This window comes from Balaenoptera ricei, chromosome 18 (genome assembly GCF_028023285.1).
Source record: "Balaenoptera ricei isolate mBalRic1 chromosome 18, mBalRic1.hap2, whole genome shotgun sequence".
Classification (NCBI taxonomy): domain Eukaryota; kingdom Metazoa; phylum Chordata; class Mammalia; order Artiodactyla; family Balaenopteridae; genus Balaenoptera; species Balaenoptera ricei.
The window spans coordinates 59467271-59486330 of NC_082656.1; the positions used below are offsets into that span (position 1 = coordinate 59467271).

At 34.1% G+C, this 19060-nt stretch overlaps 1 pseudogene; it reads left to right on the forward strand.

Moving 5' to 3' along the window:
• LOC132352440 (protein enabled homolog) overlaps positions 1 to 14040 on the forward strand; it is an 87536-nt pseudogene extending 73496 nt beyond the window's left edge.
• The last annotated feature ends 5020 nt before the right edge of the window (positions 14041 to 19060 follow it).

Genomic DNA, 19060 nt, shown 5'->3' on the forward strand with positions numbered 1-19060 from the left:
CTCGCTTGTAAGCAATTTTACTTACTGATCTAAATTAAATGATTCATGGCTATTCTTTAGGAAAACCATTTTGATTATATTTAATATGAAATAAGTTAGATGTAGTTGTCATACCTGCGCTGCCATAAAAATATTTTTCCAAGGACTTCCCTGGTGGTGCAGTGGTTAAGAATCCACCTGTCAGTGCAGGGGACACAGGTTCAATCCCTGGTGTGGGAAGATTCCACATGCCGCGGAGCAGCTAAGCCCATGCGCCACAACTACTGAGCCTGTGCTCTAGAGCCTGTGAGCCACAGCTACTGAAGCCCGTGCACCTAGAGCCCGTGCTCCACAACAAGAGAAGCCACCGCAATGAGAAGCCCGAGCACTGCAACTAGAGAAAGCCCACATGCAGCAATGAAGACCCATTGCAGCCAAAAAATAAATAAATAAATGAATAAAATTTTTTTAAGGTATGTTTTTCCACAAATTGAACTGCACTTGAAAAAGTCTGCAACAATTCCGTAACATACCAGGCAAATTTTAGCAATTTTGCATTAATTTTATCCTTTTTAGAATATTTTTTTCTCTCCGACATCCCCATGACAAAATTCCTCACTTTTTTCCAGTAATCTCAAATATCATCTGCCTTTGAGGCCTATCCTAACAAGATTATTTAAAATTGAAAATGCCGCCAGCCCCTGTTTTCCCCTCTTACACTCCGTGTCTTCCTTAACCTGCGCTAAGCTATACACATTAACCTAGTAGAATTGCACATTAACCTTCTACAGTACTGTATGATTGACTTATTTCTGTTATTAATTGTTAATTATATGTCTCCTGCAGGACTCTTATCTCACATGCACCCTAATCCATCCCATGTACCTCAAAGACTCTGGCACATAGTAAGCCCTCAATAAATAGGTGTTGAAGGAATGAAACAGTAAAGAGCCTTCTATTTATTAAAAACTTAATGGATACTAGGTTCTATGCTATGTCGCTAGACACGTTATTCCTCTCATGACCTGTGTAAATTGTTTGAGTTAGAATTAAAACAATGAAAATGATATTAAAATATGTTAATAATTTTTACTGAAAAACACTGTGTTAAGGGATTTGCGTATATTTTATCTTAATCCTCACTAGAACCCTTAAGGTTAGTAGTATATGAGCCCTGTATTAAATGTGAGGAAAATAAATAATTTGCATAGGTTTCTTACCTCTAAGCAACTGAAACTGACTTTAGGTTACTTTAATTGTGTGTGTGTGTGTGTGTGTGTGTGTGTGTGTGTGTGTGTGTGTATTTATTTATTTATTTATTTATTTATTTATATATTGGATATCTCATAGAATCAGTTGAATAATTTGGAATTAACTGTAAAGTTACCTGGAGAATCTTTCTAAGAAAATGGTAAGGAATCACAGGAATTCAGATTGTGGGAAACTGTGCCAAAATGATGCCACAGAGTCTGCTGAACGCATTCTTCTCCTGCTGATCGCTGCTCATGGCATTGCCCTATCATGGTTATTGGACTGAAATCCACTTTTCATTCTTGGCTACTACTACTGGTGAACATCAGATGCAGGTGCTACAGGACAGATTCTGGCAGCACTACAACAATGCTATAAACTGCTATTTTGAGTTACTTTGACTTCAAAGTCTTAGAAATTCTTATTTAAATGCATTTAATTATGTAAATTTTCCTTCCTCACTAGTTAATAGAGAAAAGTGAATTAAAACAATGAAATATTTTTCAGTAATTAAATTGAGAAAAAATAAAATTTAGAATCATTCAATTTTAGTAAGTGTGTAGCAAAGGCATGTTAAGGTAGAGGTGGAAATGTATACTGCCATAGTCATGTGGGAGAACTATTTGTCTGGATCCAGTGATAACATTAGCTTAATTTTTCATCAGTTGATTGCACTTAAAGTAGAATTCTATAGACTGTGTCTCAGAAAAGTATATATACATGTTTGACTAAGGAAAGATGTATAAGGATATTTATTGTACCCTTGATTGCAAAAAGAAAAAAAAAACTGGAAAATATAAAATCTTATCAATACAGAAATGATTAAATAAATTTTGTTTCACTTTTAGTATTGAAAATATGATGGCAGCTCTGTTTATTAACATGGAAAATTCATAGTATGATGTTAATTAGACAAACATGAAAGATAAAGTGTAACAGACATTCAGAGGAGAATTATTTTAATAGATCTCTATTTAGCAGATTTTGCAGATCAATAACACTCTCCTTTCCCTCTTTAAAACTTTTCTACTGATGCTTAAAGCATGGTTACCACTGGACACTTGCAGGTTACTCTCTACTGAACAATACCTGGGTGTACTTTTGTTCCTAAGAGATGAAATGTATGTCAGTATGGTAGACAGAATAATGCCTCCAAAGATGTCCATATTCTATTCCCCAGAACCTTTGAATATATTGTATTACATGGCAAAAGGACTTCACAGATTTAAGGATTTTGAGATAAAAGGATTTATCCTGGATTATCCAAATGGGTGCAGTCTAATCACCAGGACCTTTATAAAATGTAATTCAGAGGGCCAGAGTGAGAGAGATAAAGGATAAGAAGAAAAAGTTCAGAGATTAGAGAAGATGCTGCCCTGCTGACCTTGTAATTTGAAACAGCAGCAATAGGAAAATAATTCAGTCAGTTTTCTTGGTTTTTAAACTTTTTAATGTCATTTATTTTATAGCTTTAATTATATTATTTCACTAAGCACTGCATAAACCAATAAAATGTGTATGCAAAGAGAGTTGCAGTTTTTATGCTTTTGATGGCCTTGATAAGTGTAAGGGAAGGAAAATCTATTGTCTTAGTTAGGAATTAGCAGGGCAACTATAAAACTAGGCAAAACTCATAATAACCTAGAAGAGTCCTGGTTTCAGATGTTTTAAAAAAATACCTTAGTATAAAACTGTTGAAAAAAATTGTGTAACTAAAAGAATGGAATAGGCAGTTGGAGAAGGTGGCTCAGAAAATATTGAAAAACCATGATTTCATAGGTGGCAGAAAACACTGCCAATGATGCAACTGAGAAATAGGTCTAACTCTTCTTTAAGGAACCTGAAAGAGAAACTCATAGATAACGCATCTTAGACATGGTTAGGAAGTTCATATAAGACTCCAATTAATGAAATCATATTTAAAATAGTCTTGGCTCTACATCAAATGATTTATGAATAATTTAAATAAATGATGAATAAAGACCATCAATACCAATTATTAACCAGTAATTACTTGTCATAACTAGCTATTGACAATCATAAATAATTAATACTTTCAATGAATAATATATAAATAATAAGTTGATGAGTATTTAACTAAGTTTACATTTCCAGCAGGTGGATGATTAATAACAGGGCTTCAGAATTAGAACATAAGCAAGGTCTTAAAGTGCAGCTATAGAAGTTATTTATATGGATAAGTACTTCAACAAATATTTATTGAGGGTCAGTATGAGCTAGGCACTATTCGAGGCACTGGGGGATAGAGCAAATGGGGACAAGCTATAAACAACACAAATAAGTAAATTATTCATTATGATAGAAAGTCATGAAAATGCTATAAAAAAAAAAAAAGGCAGGGTAAGGCTATGAAAAGTACCATGAATGAGGATGATACAATTTAATAAAAATGAATATTGGTGACCTTGGGAGACCTGGGTGGTGGTTTGAGATTTCGAAAGTTCTCTTTTGATTGATTTTTCCCAGTGAGGTAGAGATCAATATCGTAAGGTGAGAGTGAAGTTTGGGGAGAAAGTATAGGATGTTTTAGGACAGCACAAGTGTGTGGACTGGGGAGGAGTTTTGTGATCACTCCATTCCACTGGAAGCTTGTGATCATTAATTTAAAGTGAGAACAGTTTAAATAATTCTGTGTGTTTTCGCAGCCTTGTTGATCAGCCTGGGTGTAGGTAGGGTCAGAATTGGATTAAAATACCACACTTGTATGTGTGTAGTTGATTAAGATGGAGTTTCATAATGCCTCTAGGAATAGAGAGAGAAAAAAATGAAGAGAAGATGGAAGAAAACAGATACCTGAAATCATCCATAGTGATGGGGAACCAAGATTAAAAGAGCAGGAATAAGAAACAGAGAAACAGCAGTCAGTACAGTGAATAAGGGTAGTACATGCTCAAGAACAGCAAGAAATCTCTGGTCACTGGAAAAAGAAACATTAAATTTTTAAAGTAATTTCAACTGATGAGTAACCTTTGAATAGATTTTATTGTTGTAATTGCTGCTTAATTTTAAGTACTAGGTTGGTTTGTTTGTAAAGCATAAAGAGCCTGCATCATTTATTTTTTGTATTCACTACAAAATCAGTCATTATAAGGCTTCCAAGAATGTTAGGAAGCAAGGCTAAAAATTGTCAATTCTAAGACAAAGGGTCATGTCAGCATTTTAAAAATATTAGTTCGATTAATGTAAATGATTAATAGAAAAAAATGATATTTCAGTGCTATTTTTACTCTTTTTATATGTGAGTGGATTAATTTTTTAAATAACTAAAGTTGCTAAAATACTAATATGTTCATTACTTTCTGAGTCACCTATGAAGCACTGTACTTATTAAAGTTTTACGAGCTTGTGTCAATATAGATATTTCAAATTTATTTCAGACTATAAGTTTAGAATATTTCAAATATATATTTATTAATTTTAAGTTTTAACAACAATTAATGATAAATCCAAACATAACTGGTTTAATTAATAAAAGATTCGAGTTCTCCATCTGTATTCAGAGCTTATAAGTATAATAAATAAAAACAAATTAATTTTTTCTCCATACATTTTATTTTTCTAAGAACACATTTGTGTGACATTTTTCCGTGAAAGAGTTTTACCAAGAGGCAATGCTTCTAGCTTGTGTCAAGTTTTAAACTCTATTATGTCTGAGGCCAATTTTACTTGATATAATTTGATAAGCACTTAAATTAAATTTCTAATGTATCCAGAAGTTTTAATAAAACTTTAAACAGAAAACATTCTTTCAAATAAAGGGTGAATTCAAGTATTTAGCTGTAATGGAGCATTTGGGAAATATTCATTTCAACACTGACCATGTTTCAAAGATTAACTCTTTTAGCTTTGAGCTGTGGAGATAATTTTTTTCTTTTGTAATTTAATTACATTTGAAGCCACTGTTTTCAGTGATATGAAGTGGCAAAATGGAAAATAACAGTTGTTTTGAAAATGGATGCAAAGGCCCCAAAACTTTTAAATACAGAGATAAAAACATCTCTCTCCCTAGGAATTCATTTTGCTGAATTTTAAACACTTTTTCCTGTGGAGGCAAATGGACTTCCTACAAATTGGGAGCATTTAATAACCTAGTTGGTTATTCTTGGCATCATTATGAGGCAGCTGCTGTACTCATCTATTGCTGCTTCTTTTAGGGATGTGTGTGTTGCAGAAGCTTTTGTCCTTCTCCTGAGACAAGGCTCTCTCTATTATATTACCTTTATTCTCATGGCCCTTAGGTCTAAACCCTGCCCACTCATCCCTGATCGACAGATCTCAGAGGCTCTGTCAAGGCTGCTAGTCTCCAAGGCCATCAAACTGTCATTCAACCTCCCAGTGCCATGACTAAATCCAAAAAATGTTCTTCATTGCTATTAGCTCAGCTGGGGAGCATGTTCTCCTTCTTTAGTACTTGTTTTTTTGTTTTTGTTTTTATTCTGAAAGTGGCTTTATCTTTAATATAGTCAAAGTATGTTTTAACAAAAAATAGCTTCCATATAAATTTTGTTTTAAATTTTTTTACCAAAATTTATATGTTGTTCAAAACTAAACTATAACAAATAGCAAGTCTATTAGAGAGATAAGTACCATTATAAGAATAGTTGGTTTATACTACAATTCTTTATTATGTTGATCTTTGACATCTTCCAAGATTATAGAGTGTGCCTAGGGTTAAAAAAGAACATATAAAGGGTAATGATTTTTTCAGATAAAGTGTTATATATAAATATTCAGAAGTTGATGAATAAGGATGACTAGTTGCAATATTTTCCAAAGATTGTTCTACAAAAATAAATATATTTTGGGGTGATCAGCAAAATACAAAATGCATTAATGGATCTCAGTTGGATATTGATTATCCCTGTGGTGTCTTCAATAGGTGGATCCAAACTAATACTCAGTGTTAGAGGTTAGGTAAGCTTTGTTATCTAAATCATATCACTTCCTTTTGCTATAAATGCAAGTAAAGTAGGTTGTTTATCTTTTGGAAATTAACCTATAGTTTAGTTACCCATGCTAAAATACCCTGTGACTGCTAATATAAGACTTTTCTGATAACTGTTCCTGTAGCATGAGGTTTAGGTCTGGAAGTCTAAAGTATTTAATTCAAAGAATATTAATCAGTTGCCTACTCTGTACAAGGCAGTCTTCCAGTGCTGAGGATATATCCAGAAATAGAACAAAGGGGATTTTTTTTTTTTACTCTAAATGAATAAAAATATATTCCATCTTCAGCACAAACTTTTGACTTATACCCATAGCCCCAAGGACAAGGAATTAAAATAGAGCGAGTTAGATGGAGGATAGTCAGAATAAAGTATTAGCAAAAGAACTTGAGCTTCTTATCGATCAATGAAGCAGAAGATTGAAATCATAAAATTATATTTCCTATGCTTTACCGTAATTAATTCTTTAAACAAATATTCAAACCTTCCTAAGTACTAAAGTAGTAGGGGAAAATTTTTTTAATTATATTTTAATTGTTGTAAATATCATCAGAATTAATCCTATGATATTTACAGGATATTAATAATCTGAACTCATATACAAACATTAAAAATGGACACACTTTTTCATACGTAGGCTGACTTGTGTATATATATTAAATTAAAACTGACACATTTGATATTGTTTTAATTAGAGTTTAATTTTGAAATTTTAAGTCATTTAATGTAAAACCTCATATGGCTTAAATCAGGGGAACGTTTTCAACTGGAATGTTACAGAGTATTTAAGAAGTAGAAAAATATCTTGACTCTTGACTAACAACCAAAATATGAGAGAAAATGAAAATATATCCTGGAATAGTTTATGTTTTATCTTCCTAATGTCTAACTTCTGAATTCCTTTTCTCTCTTCAATTGAGACCATTAATAACCCCATCCCAATTCCATCTCTCATCGTTAGGACCAGTCTTGACAATAGACATGTGTATTTAAAACAGTTTAATGAGTCACACTACAGAACTTGCTCTGGTACTATAGTCTACTAGATTGTAAGCCTTCTGACAACAAGTACAGGTCTTGATTATCACTATACCTCCAACAGATATCACAGTCTGGCACATGGTAGGCAGTTGACAATGATTTGATGGATGTATAATTTATTCCTGTTTTGTGTCATTTCCTGCCATTCTCAAGCCATGAAGCAAAATTAGAAATACTTACTGTGTTGTGGTGGAGTTCTGAGGTTAAAGCATGCCAGTGTCTGTTTCTATCATGATTCTGTAAATATCTGCATTTGTTGTTTGGAGCCAATCTAAAGATATAGATTGTCAAAACAGAACAAAAAATCATGACTCACCTGTATGTTACTTACAAGAATTTCTATTCAAATTCAATAGCATAGATAGGTTGAAATAAAATAATGGAAACAGATATACCATGCAAACATTAATAAAAAATAAGAAAGCAAGAGTGGCTGTATTAATATCTAATAAAATACACTTTCGAGCAAAGAAATTCTCAACACAATGTGATGGTTTCTAACTTCAACTGTATATTTCTCCTGAGAAAAACATACCTTTTGTTCCTTTGTCCACCTTTAGAATGTTTACTTTTTTCATTCTCACATCTTCTGTCCCCAGAATTTTATTTTTGAAGATAATTATGACATTCCCATGAAGACAAACAAAATGTCCCCTCTGATTTTCCATCTGTATACCGTCATTACAGACTTGTCTTATTTCTGTGAACTTACAACCATATATCTGCTCTCTATGCTATATTGACAATAGTTCAGAATGGTATCTGTATAGCTTTGTGCCACCAACACTCATTACAGTGTCACAATTGATAAATAATTGATCACTTAATAGCTACATATATGATTAAAGCAAGTCTTTCAGTGTTCTAAATAAACATTGTTTTGGTAAAAGAGCATGTATTCCTAGAAATCATATCCATCCTTATACAATATTGTTTTCTACTCTGAGACTATCTGTTACCTATAGCTACCCAATATGTTTTGCACTCCATCTCTGTATTTTGATAATTTTTGACACTATGAGTCCTACCTTCTCAAACAGAATTAGAAAGCCTGCATCCACAGGATCCCTTTCAAGTAGAGAACAGTTATTTAATCCAGTTACAGTTATTTAATCCAGTTATTTAATGCAACCAAGCAAGATTTAGATATAGAAGTGGTCAACACCTAAAAGGAAATCAGTCTTCTGGCAACCTATGAGACAGGGTGTCCTGCTCCTCAAGGGTGGCAGTAGTAGAGTTTCTGATACCAATCCTTGAATGTCATAGGAGCCACTGATAGTGGCAGTGATGTTTAGGTAGAGAAATCACTGCAGTGTGTGGAACGTTGTTGCTACCTTTTTCTTGCTTGTTTTGGCCTTACCAGAGATTCTGTAAACTGGCAAATATCCATTAATGAATTCTGTTTCTGCTTAAGTGACTCATTGCATTGTTTGCAGCCAGGAATCCTGAACAATAACCACTCTGATGTTACAGTATGTTTGTTCTTAGAACAGTTATTTTTGATGGTAATGATAATAAACTTTTACAAAAATCTTCAATTTTTAGCCCATATGCTGCAATAGGAAAATGAGCTTACCTGGGACGATTTGCTCTTTTTGGGGTTTACTGTATGGTTCTCTCATGACTCATAGATTTGCTTTGGGTACATAATTTACATTAAACAAATTGCTAGCAGCTCAGGCAAAGAGGGTTGACTATATGTAGTTGACTTTCTCAGACAGACAAATTCATTTGTCTTAGACTTAGGCTAAACATAAAGACAGATTCCTGCTAAGAGTATGAAGAAGTAATGTTAATGCTCTGAGTCAATCTGGGGTTTTAAATAGTGTGAGTGCTCAGGTGAGGTTTGCATCTGTTCCTAATATCTATGACAAACGCTGTGAAAATTGCATTTCTTGCCAGCTGGGACTCCATAAGCAACTGTAGATTTATAAGTGAGTATGCAAATGAAGTAGAAAAATAGTTATAACTTGTATAAAACAAACAGAACAAATATTCATCTTTATTTAATGAATAAAAATTAAAATTCCATAAACATGCATTTTAGTAATGTGATTATTGGCTCCATATTTTATTTCTATATTAATAATTTTTTTAACTCTCTGCCACCCCCATTTTACAATCAATCACTTTAGCAAATATTGTTTGGAGAGCTACTATATATATTATAATGTATATAGTGAGCTATATATGCTATGAATATAGAAATGAAAAAGACAAGTCTATACCCTGATAACATTACACTTGAGAAGCAAAAGGAAAGAATGAAAGAAGTAACATTTTATTATGTACTTGATGCTATGGACTCTGAAGAAATTTTTACCAATGTTGACAGACTTTGCTCATAATAGCCTTATAAGTGAGGTTTCATATAAATAGTGGATTCTGTTGTGGTTTAATGAGGGAACAGACATTCAGTCCATGTTTAGCTGATTTTTAAAATTAGGTCTTTTCTCCTCATATATAGTTCTTACCCTTTTTATAACAATGAAGTGTAATAGGTAGTCTTACATGATTTTAATTGTATTTTAACATTTATGTAATACTAAATTGCTATATATTAAATAGCATGTTATTATGAGTATATTATTAGTAATAAAAGCAGGTATATATATTTGAAAATTAGTTCATATATTCCAGCTATTATCTGTTCCATCACACAGACAATATTTGATGCTCATCTGCAGTAACTCCATTGCCCCAAAATCACATGAATATCTTAGAATTCCTTGCCTTACACTCTGAGAAAAAATTATTAATTCAAGATAGAACAACTGTAGTGTTTTTATAACATGCTCCTCAGAACAGTAGTTAATAATAGTAATACTATTTCTTAGTTGGAACAAAGTTGCTGAAATAAACTTGTCAAATTTATGAGTTAAACAAAATTTAACTGCAGTACTCCCCAGGAGCTGTATTTTGCTAAAATTCCTATGGAGCTCCAAAATGACCATGTAAAACAGTGGGCTTTCTGAACATAAACTACATATTACTTTTCTCACATGATACACCAAAAAAGACGAAGATTTAATGGAATATGTTTTGGAAAATATTCTTTTACACGGTAATCTGACATCACTGGACAACTGATTGATCAGACACCAGGCAATAATTGGGAGGTTACTGCAATAATCCAGGAAGATTTTTTGAGGGTTATTCTCATTTTATGAGAAATAAGCAGGAGGCCTGGCACAGTGACAGACTGTAAAATATAGGTTAGACAGGCAACCAACTGTACTTAAAGACAGACATAAGAATGTACAAATATAAAAATAATACCTATTATTTATTGATAATTTATTGACACATGCTCTCTGCTCATCTTAGTATTTTCATGGGTTGGTTTATTTAATCATTATCCTACAGCCCCATTTACAGATGGAGTCTCTAAGCAGAGAGGTTCAATCAGTACTTTACCCAAGGTAACTCATTTATTTATCTTTTTTTTTTTGAATTTTATTTTATTTTATTTTTTATACAGCAGGTTCTTATTAGTTATCTATTTTATACATATTAGTGTATATATGTCAATCCCAATCTCCCAATTCATCCTACCACCACCCCTCCCACCCCCACTTCCCCCTTTGTTGTCCATACGTTTGTTCTCTACATTTGTGCCTCTATTTCTGCCTTGCAAACCAGTTCATCTGTACCATTTTTCTAGATTCCACATACATGCGTTAATATACCATATATACCATATTTGTTTTTCTCTTTCTGACTTACTTCACTCTGCATGACAGTCTCTAGGTCCATCCACGTCTCTACAAATGACCCAATTTCATTCCTTTTCATGTCTGAGTAATATTCCATTCTATATATGTACCACATCTTCATTATCCATTCATCTGTCAATGGGCATTTAGGTTGCTTCCATGACCTGCCTATTGTAAATAGTGCTGCAGTGAACATTGGGGTGCATGTGTCTTTTTGAATTATGGTTTTCTGTGGGTACCAAGGTAACTCATTTAGTAAGGGCCAGGACAGACTTACAATCCCAGAGTCTACGTTCAGGCCTATGTTCTTAAATGCTATAGTACCCAGAAACTTATCTGATGTATCCTAAAAATAACATTTGGTTAGACAGTTCTCCCAAAACACCAGTAGAAAAGAATGTACATAAGGAGGACACTGAGAAATCATGTAAAAAGAAATAACAAAATAAATTTAACCTTAGATATAAGGAAATAACTTACTTAAATATAGCATAAAAAAAATCTCAGAATTTCTGTATAACTAAATGTATAAAAAATGAAGAGAAATTTTGAATGAAACAAAACATAAATTGGTCTCTATGCAACATAGATTTTTTAAACTTAGAAATAAGGATTTGGACATTATGGTCAGAACTTCACTGGATTTGTCCTTTGAAGAAAATCCAGGGCTAAGTTAGGAGAACACATAATTTTGGACATCTATTCTTGCCCTACCTCTGTATTCTAATCAAATAGATCTCTTTGCCCAAAAGATATTACCACCTTAACCTGAACTCCTACTGGCTGGAAAGATTTTTGGCAGTTTCGTCTGTTAATTTATTTATAATTTTGGAATGTTGAACCAAAGTCAAGTAATTCCTTGATTGCATAGCTTTTAGCAAAATATGACTTTTACCAGATATCCGGTGAGCTAAATTTTGCTAATAATATTTCTGAAAGGAATTTCTGATGTTCATCACAAATGCAAGATTAGCTTTTCCATCTGTTGAGATGTTCTTTACTATAGTGAAATATTTTTTTTTTCAAATCTTTCCTTAACATTTTATACAGATGAAATCCATGCTGCTTGCTTCTTCAGGTTATCTCTGATAGTACTTTGGGTATTTCAAGTGTTAACCTGAAAAGTAAAATAATAGAATTTGAGAAGGTATATGCACCCCTATTTTCATAGTAGCATTATTTATAATAGCCAAGAGATGGAAGCAACCTAAATGTCTTCGATGAGTAAATGGATAGGGAAGATAGTTAAATGGATAGTGAAGATGTTGCAACAACATGGATGGACCTAGAGGGTATTATGCTAAATGAAATAAGTCAGAGAAAGACAAATATAATACGATTTCACTTATATGTGGAATCTAAAAAACGAAGTGAACAACAACAAAAAAAGCAGAAATTGATTTATAGATACCTAGAACAAATTGATGATTGTCAGATAGGAGGTAAGAGGGTGGAGGGATGTATTTTATCAGCAAAGCAGATTAAAGAGCACAAACTTACAAATATAAATGTTATGGTGCTGTAATATATAAAATAGGGAATGTAGTCAATAATATTGTAGTAATATTAAACTGTGACAGATGGTAGCTGGATTTATCATGGTGATCATCTTATAATGTATGTAATGTATATAAAAGTCAGATCACTATGTTATTCACCTGAAACTAATGTAACATTGTATGTCAATCGTACTTCATTAAAAAAATAAAGGGTTGAAGTACAATCAAGCTACACAGACCTTCCACCAAGGTGGAACGCTAGACAGGTGTATGGTTTCAACTTTGGCAGTAAAGAAGATGCCAGTGTCTTCGCAAGTGCTGTGATGCATGCCTTCCACGTGTTGAATTCACAGGAAACAGGGCCAACATTGCCTAGACAAAATTCACAGCTACCTGCCCAAGTTCAGAATGGCCCATCACAAGAAGAATCGGAAATTCAAAGGCAACTACAAGAACAGCAAAGACAACAGGAGCTGGAGCGGGAAAGGCTGGAGGGCGAAAGAATGAAAAGGGAGAGATTGGAGGGGGAGAGGTTAGAAAGGGAAAGGCTGGAGAGGGAGTGACTGGAACAGGAGCAGCTGGAGAGAGAGAGACAAGAAAGTCAGGATTGCCTGGAGCGGGAGAGACAAGAACGGGAGAGACTGGAGAGACTGGACCGAGAAAGGCAAGAAAGAGAGCGGCAAGAGCAGCTAGAAAGGGAGCCGCTGGAATGGGAGCGAGAGCGAAGAATGTCAACTGTGCTGCCCCTGCCTCTTCGGAGACTCCTCTAAGCTCTGTGCTGGGAGTCTCCTCTGCTGCTGAGCCAGGCTTACATTGTCTTGGGACCACCTGCACCTCCACCCCCTCCTCCACTCCCACCAGGTCCTGCCCAGGCATCAGTCACACTCCCTCCTCCCCCAGGACTCCCTCCATCCCATCCACTTCCATCCTCAGGGCCTCCACCTCCTCTACCACCTCTTCCTAATCAAGTACCCCCTCCTCCTCCACCACCTCCTGCTTCTCCCCTCCCTGCATCTGGATTGTTTTGGGATCCATGTCTGAAGACAGTCACCCTTTAACTGGACTTGCAGCTGCAATTTCTGGATCAAAACGTAGGAAAGTGTCACGGATGGAGGATCCCTGTTTCCCAAGCGGAGGGAAGATCACTGGTGTGAATTTGGCCTCATCTAAAACTACGGGTAGTGGAAAAGGACCCCTTCCATTAGGGGTGGTGGGTTAATGGAAGAAATGAGCACCCTGCTGGCCAGGAGGAAGAGAATTGCTGAAAAGGGATCAACAATAGGAACAGAACAAAAAGAAGACAAAAATGAAGATTCAGAGCCTGTAACTTCTAAGGCCTCTTCAACAAGTACACCTGAACCAACAAGAAAACCTTGGGAAAGAACAAATACAATGAATGGCAGCAAGTCACCTGTTATTTACAGACCAAAATCTGTGCCCTCATCACAGCCTAGTACCAGAGGAGTGCAGACAGAAGGACTGGACTCTGACAGGCTGAAGCCAAACATTTTAGATGAAATGAGAAAAGAATTAACTAAGCTAAAAGAAGAGCTCATCGATGCAATCAGGCAGGAACTGAGCAAGTGAAATGCCACATAGAGAAACAAACTAAGAAGAGATAGGACTTTAATCTGGAGAAAGAAAAAAAAAAAAAAAAAAACCCTGCAAAGAACAACTGTTAACAACAACAAAACCCCTACATTCTGTGAGCTGTAAAAAGAAAATGGAGACAAACAGTCAGAAGGAGGGAAAAGACAACATACTTTGAAAGCCTTCAGACATTACTACTCTGGCAATAAGCTAGTACCCTCCCAGTTTGATGCTTTTTTCTGACCTTTACAACAGGATGGAAGAGAGTTGTATAGGAGTTCCTGTATCAGTTATACAGAAAATACTAAACCAGTCAGGCAAGAACACCGTGCCTTGAAATATTTTCATGTCAAGAGAAAATCACACATTTTCCACAATCCATTGCTAAAATAAAGAGGAGAAAGGCTTTGAGAAGTGTTTTTCAGAGAATGCTGATGAAGAATTTAGCAACTTATGCTATTGTATTGTAAATGTTTCTCTCAGGTTTGTCTTCCTATCACATTTGATATCCCATGAATAATTGAGATCAGCCCTATGTAGGTTAAGATCATAAAATGTGGAACAGATGGAATTGTATGTGCTTTCAAAGGGTGATATTTATAAGAAAGTGTCCTAAAAAATGATTTGCCCAGAGTGAGGAATTTTAGAATGATAGGAAGTCTCTCGAGTATAGCCTTCAAGCAATTTTGTAGATTTGAACATAAATTCATCCAGAATTTAAAGGTTTAGATGCCTTCCTAGATTATTAGTGATTTACCACGTCTATGATTCCTACATAACACAAACCAGTGGTCAAATGTAAAACAATATATTGTAGATTCACTGTAGGTTTTCAACCTTTTTTAGATTGATGAATGTGGACATTTTTATAATATAATTACAACCACCACAAAATTAGCTTTTTTAATTGCAGACAGTAATGCATGTCAAACTAATATGTAGTGGCCTTTTCAAGGCCTAGTCCCAGGGAAAACATTTTGTAGAGTATAGGGAAGTGGGAGGAAGGGAAGGAATAATGTTTAATTTAAACTTAATTTCTGCACGATCTTTTTCTCAATTATCTGCATGAATAATAATGAGGAATATTTTGTGACTTTACTTGGTAAATATGTTAACAGAACCAAGTATTTAATCTTTTACATCATGTCTTTGGCTATTTGTATTTTAACTTCAGTAAGTTCAATGGTCTGAAACATGATTCAGACCATTTGTAATTCACATGAATTATATCTTACTGTGGAACTCAAAAGTTTGATCCCTGAATTTGGCAGTTATTATTACCTAGGTGCCCTGCAGTTATACAGTTGTTCAGGTACACATTCCTGACTATAAAGCTGCTTTTGAATCTTATGTTGAAATACTAGAAAAGTAACCATGATGGCAGAAATTAAGGTCATAGAAATCATTAGACAAAAGGAAAACAATGAGGGGTCCTGCATAATTTTCTTTTAATAAATAAAGTGAGACTTAGGTGGTGGGAAGAAGGAGCTAGATACTCTACTTACCACCAAGTGTGTGTGTGTGAGCGTGCGTGTGTGCGGGCACTCATGTGTGAGTATGTAATCCACTCCCTTTCCTTTGAAACTTCTAAGATTAAAATAGGGGAGAAATCCTGTATGTTGCAATGATAGAATTTTTTGAAAATTTAAGAAATCAAAAATTCTCCAGGCTCTCCATCTTGATTTATGCTTGGGTTGTTATGTGCCACATTTGCTTTGAAGTCTTTGATTATCAGTAATTTTACTAAAATTGTGAAGGAATAATCCACCATCTGCTTTCTAGATTTCTTAATCTAAGTTCATAAGACAGAGCTTGTTGATAGCATTCTTTTCTAAATGCTGCAGGTTTGCAGCCATTACCACTTCAAAGAGGTTTGAATGAGGGAATTTTTTTTCCTTGTTAAAATAGTTCCTGTTTCTGTAGAAACTTCATTTTTAGATTAATCTGTGATGGATGAGCTATCATAATTAAGTATACAGTTTCTTTTCTATCATCTATTCATTGTCATCCAATAGTAAAGACATTAAAGATGCAGCAAGCTTATAAAGTACTATTTTCTAAAAGAAATAGGAGGCATTTTCATCTTTATTATTGTACTTTCGGTCATGGAAACACTTTGATGATATAAATGTATATGTCCCCCATAAATCTGGTCAGAAATCACTTTTGATTTTGTTGATTAAGTTAAGCAGTAGGATAGAGTACTGGGTACAGGTGGTCCAAAGTAAGATAAAAGACCAAGATAAAAATGATAGATCTTAAAAAAGAAACTGGTTTATGCACTAAATGTTTTGTGCCTTGGTCTAATATTAACATGATGTCTGTGTAAAAAGACTATAAGAACCAGTGTTGAAACACGTTATATTTCCTCTCATTCTGCATTATCCCAGATTGCTAAATGTGTTCTTTCCAAGAAGTTTGATTGAATTACTGTATACATTTACTGTCCTATGTGACAGTTTTGTCATTGTTAGAGATTTCAGTAATTAAAATTGGAAACAGAAGCTTAAGTTATTTTCCTTATCAAAACTGTGTTCCTTGGAGACACATTATTGTGATGGTTTTTGTGCTCTTGCACATTGGATGTCTTAAGGTGAGTGCAGGTTAGGGGATCCTTTCTAATTACAGGAAGGTACTTCTTTCCTTCAACACTGTGATCTGACCATTGACAAATCTGTACTATACGCTATGCAAATGGCTAACAAGTCAATTGCAAAACAACTGAATGTACAAATCTTAGTTCTGGTGCTGAAATCTCTTCAGGATAGTCATCATGATCTCAAGGTTGTTTCAAAATTTGCAAGTATCAAGTGTCAGTCTGAAAAAACTGAAGATGAAATACTAATGAATGTTGAATTCTCAGGCTTTAATTGTATTTCCTTCTTTTTTTATTTTATTTTCTTTTTTACATATTTAGCTTTTTATTTTTTAATTTGTTTTAACATCTTTATTGGAATATAATTGCTTTACATTGTTGTGTTAGTTGCTGCTGTATAACAAAGTGAATCAGCTATACGTATACATATATCCCCATATCTCCTCCCTCTTGTGTCTCCCTTCCACCCTCCCTATCCCACCCCTCTAGGTGGTCACAAAGCACTGAGCTGATCTCCCTGTGCTATGCGGCTGCTTCCCACTAGCTGTTTTACATTTGGTAGTGTATATATGTCCATGCCACTCTCTTACTTCGTCCCAGCTTACCCTTCCCACTCCCCATGTCCTCAAGTCCATTCTCTACATCTGTGTCTTTGTCTTTATTCCTGTCCTTTTTAGATTTTTTTGGTTCTCTGCTATTTTTACCATACTGTTTCATTTACATTTCCTACACGCTAACTTTGTGCGACTGAAATACAATTGCAGTATATTAAAAAAATTATGAATTGTAAAAAAATTCAAAAATAAAAATAACAGTCCTTTCACACCATACCCTGCCTCTTGTTTATATTCTCTGATAGCCTTGAGTAGTCTCAGTAGTACCTCAAAAACTTATTGGCTTCTCAAAAGACCTTCACAACACTCTTCATCTTGGAAAATGCTTTGTGTACACTTCATCAGCAAAGAACCCAGGTGCAAATCTTGCCTCCATCATTTGCTAATTGTGAGTTATTGGACAAGTTAAATAACATTTCTGAGCCTCAGTTTCCTGTTCTCAAAACAGATCAAATACTATTTTTCATATTGTGAAATTTCAAAAGTTAGCACTTACAACCTCGCTTGCAACATAAAGTATTATGTAGCCTGTTAGTCAGTAAGTTCACATTTATTTTAATGTGTAACTTGGTGACTTTCATGTTTCATATCAGGAATAGTTTCCTCATATTCAACAATTTAGATTGATATTTGTATCATTATACATATTATTTTCATAAATGGGTATAGTTGGACATACTATTTTTTCTGTATTTATATGTATAATTATAGTATATTTCCACTAAGGCTTATTTTCTTTTTATATGCCAAGCATGTGGTCAAATTTTGGAAAAAATTTTATTCTCATTATGGCAGCAAAAATAACTGTTCTCTTGATACCCATAAAATGAAAAAGAAAAAAGAGAATAAAGCCATATGCCTTTAAAAATAATTTAAGGGGTAAAATATAACTAAAGTCACCCAACAAAATGAAGGTTATGGATACTTTTAATTTATTTTCTCCAAATATATTACAGAAATTAAGACACTACCAATGTTTGAAGATCACCAATTCAATAATTACACTCTGGAGAAGCATATTATGTCTTCAGATACATTTTAATGTATTTGATTAATTAATATTCATTTACACTGGAGAATAATTACAATTGTAATATTACACATGTTAGAAAATTTTCTAAAAAGGTAGATATGCAAGTTTTATTACAAAAATGAAATATCTAAGTGTGATTATTCTACCAAGGAAACCTGTTGGTACATTTCATATGATGAGCATTATTCATTTAGTTATTTAGTATTTAGACTAGGATTATGCTAATGTTTAGGAAACTTGAATGAGCATACTTATATCTGTATTTACAATTGACCTTTGAACAGCACAAGTTTGACCTGCACAGGTCCACTTATAGGTGGATTTTTTTCACTAAATACATGCTACAGTACTACGTGTTGAACTTGCAGATGCTGAACCATAGATACAGAGGGCCAACTGTGAAGTTAAGCCCGCATTTTTGACTGCTGGGAGGGTCAGCACCCCTGACCATGGAGTTATTCAAAGGTCAACTAGACTTCTATATCTCTGTGCCTATATCGACACACACAAACGCACATACATAAACACACACGTATATACGTATTTTGCTGTCTATATGCACACACACATACATGCACATATATATACACATATACATCATGCTTTTGCAATTGCCTTTCTTTTAAATTGACTTAATCAAAAAGTTATTGAGACAACACAGCATACTTTCCAAATTGACACATATTACTAGAAATACAAGAAATGTGATCAGAAACTAGTCTGTTGTATACCTGAAACTAACATGATACAGTAAATCAACTATATTTTAAAAAG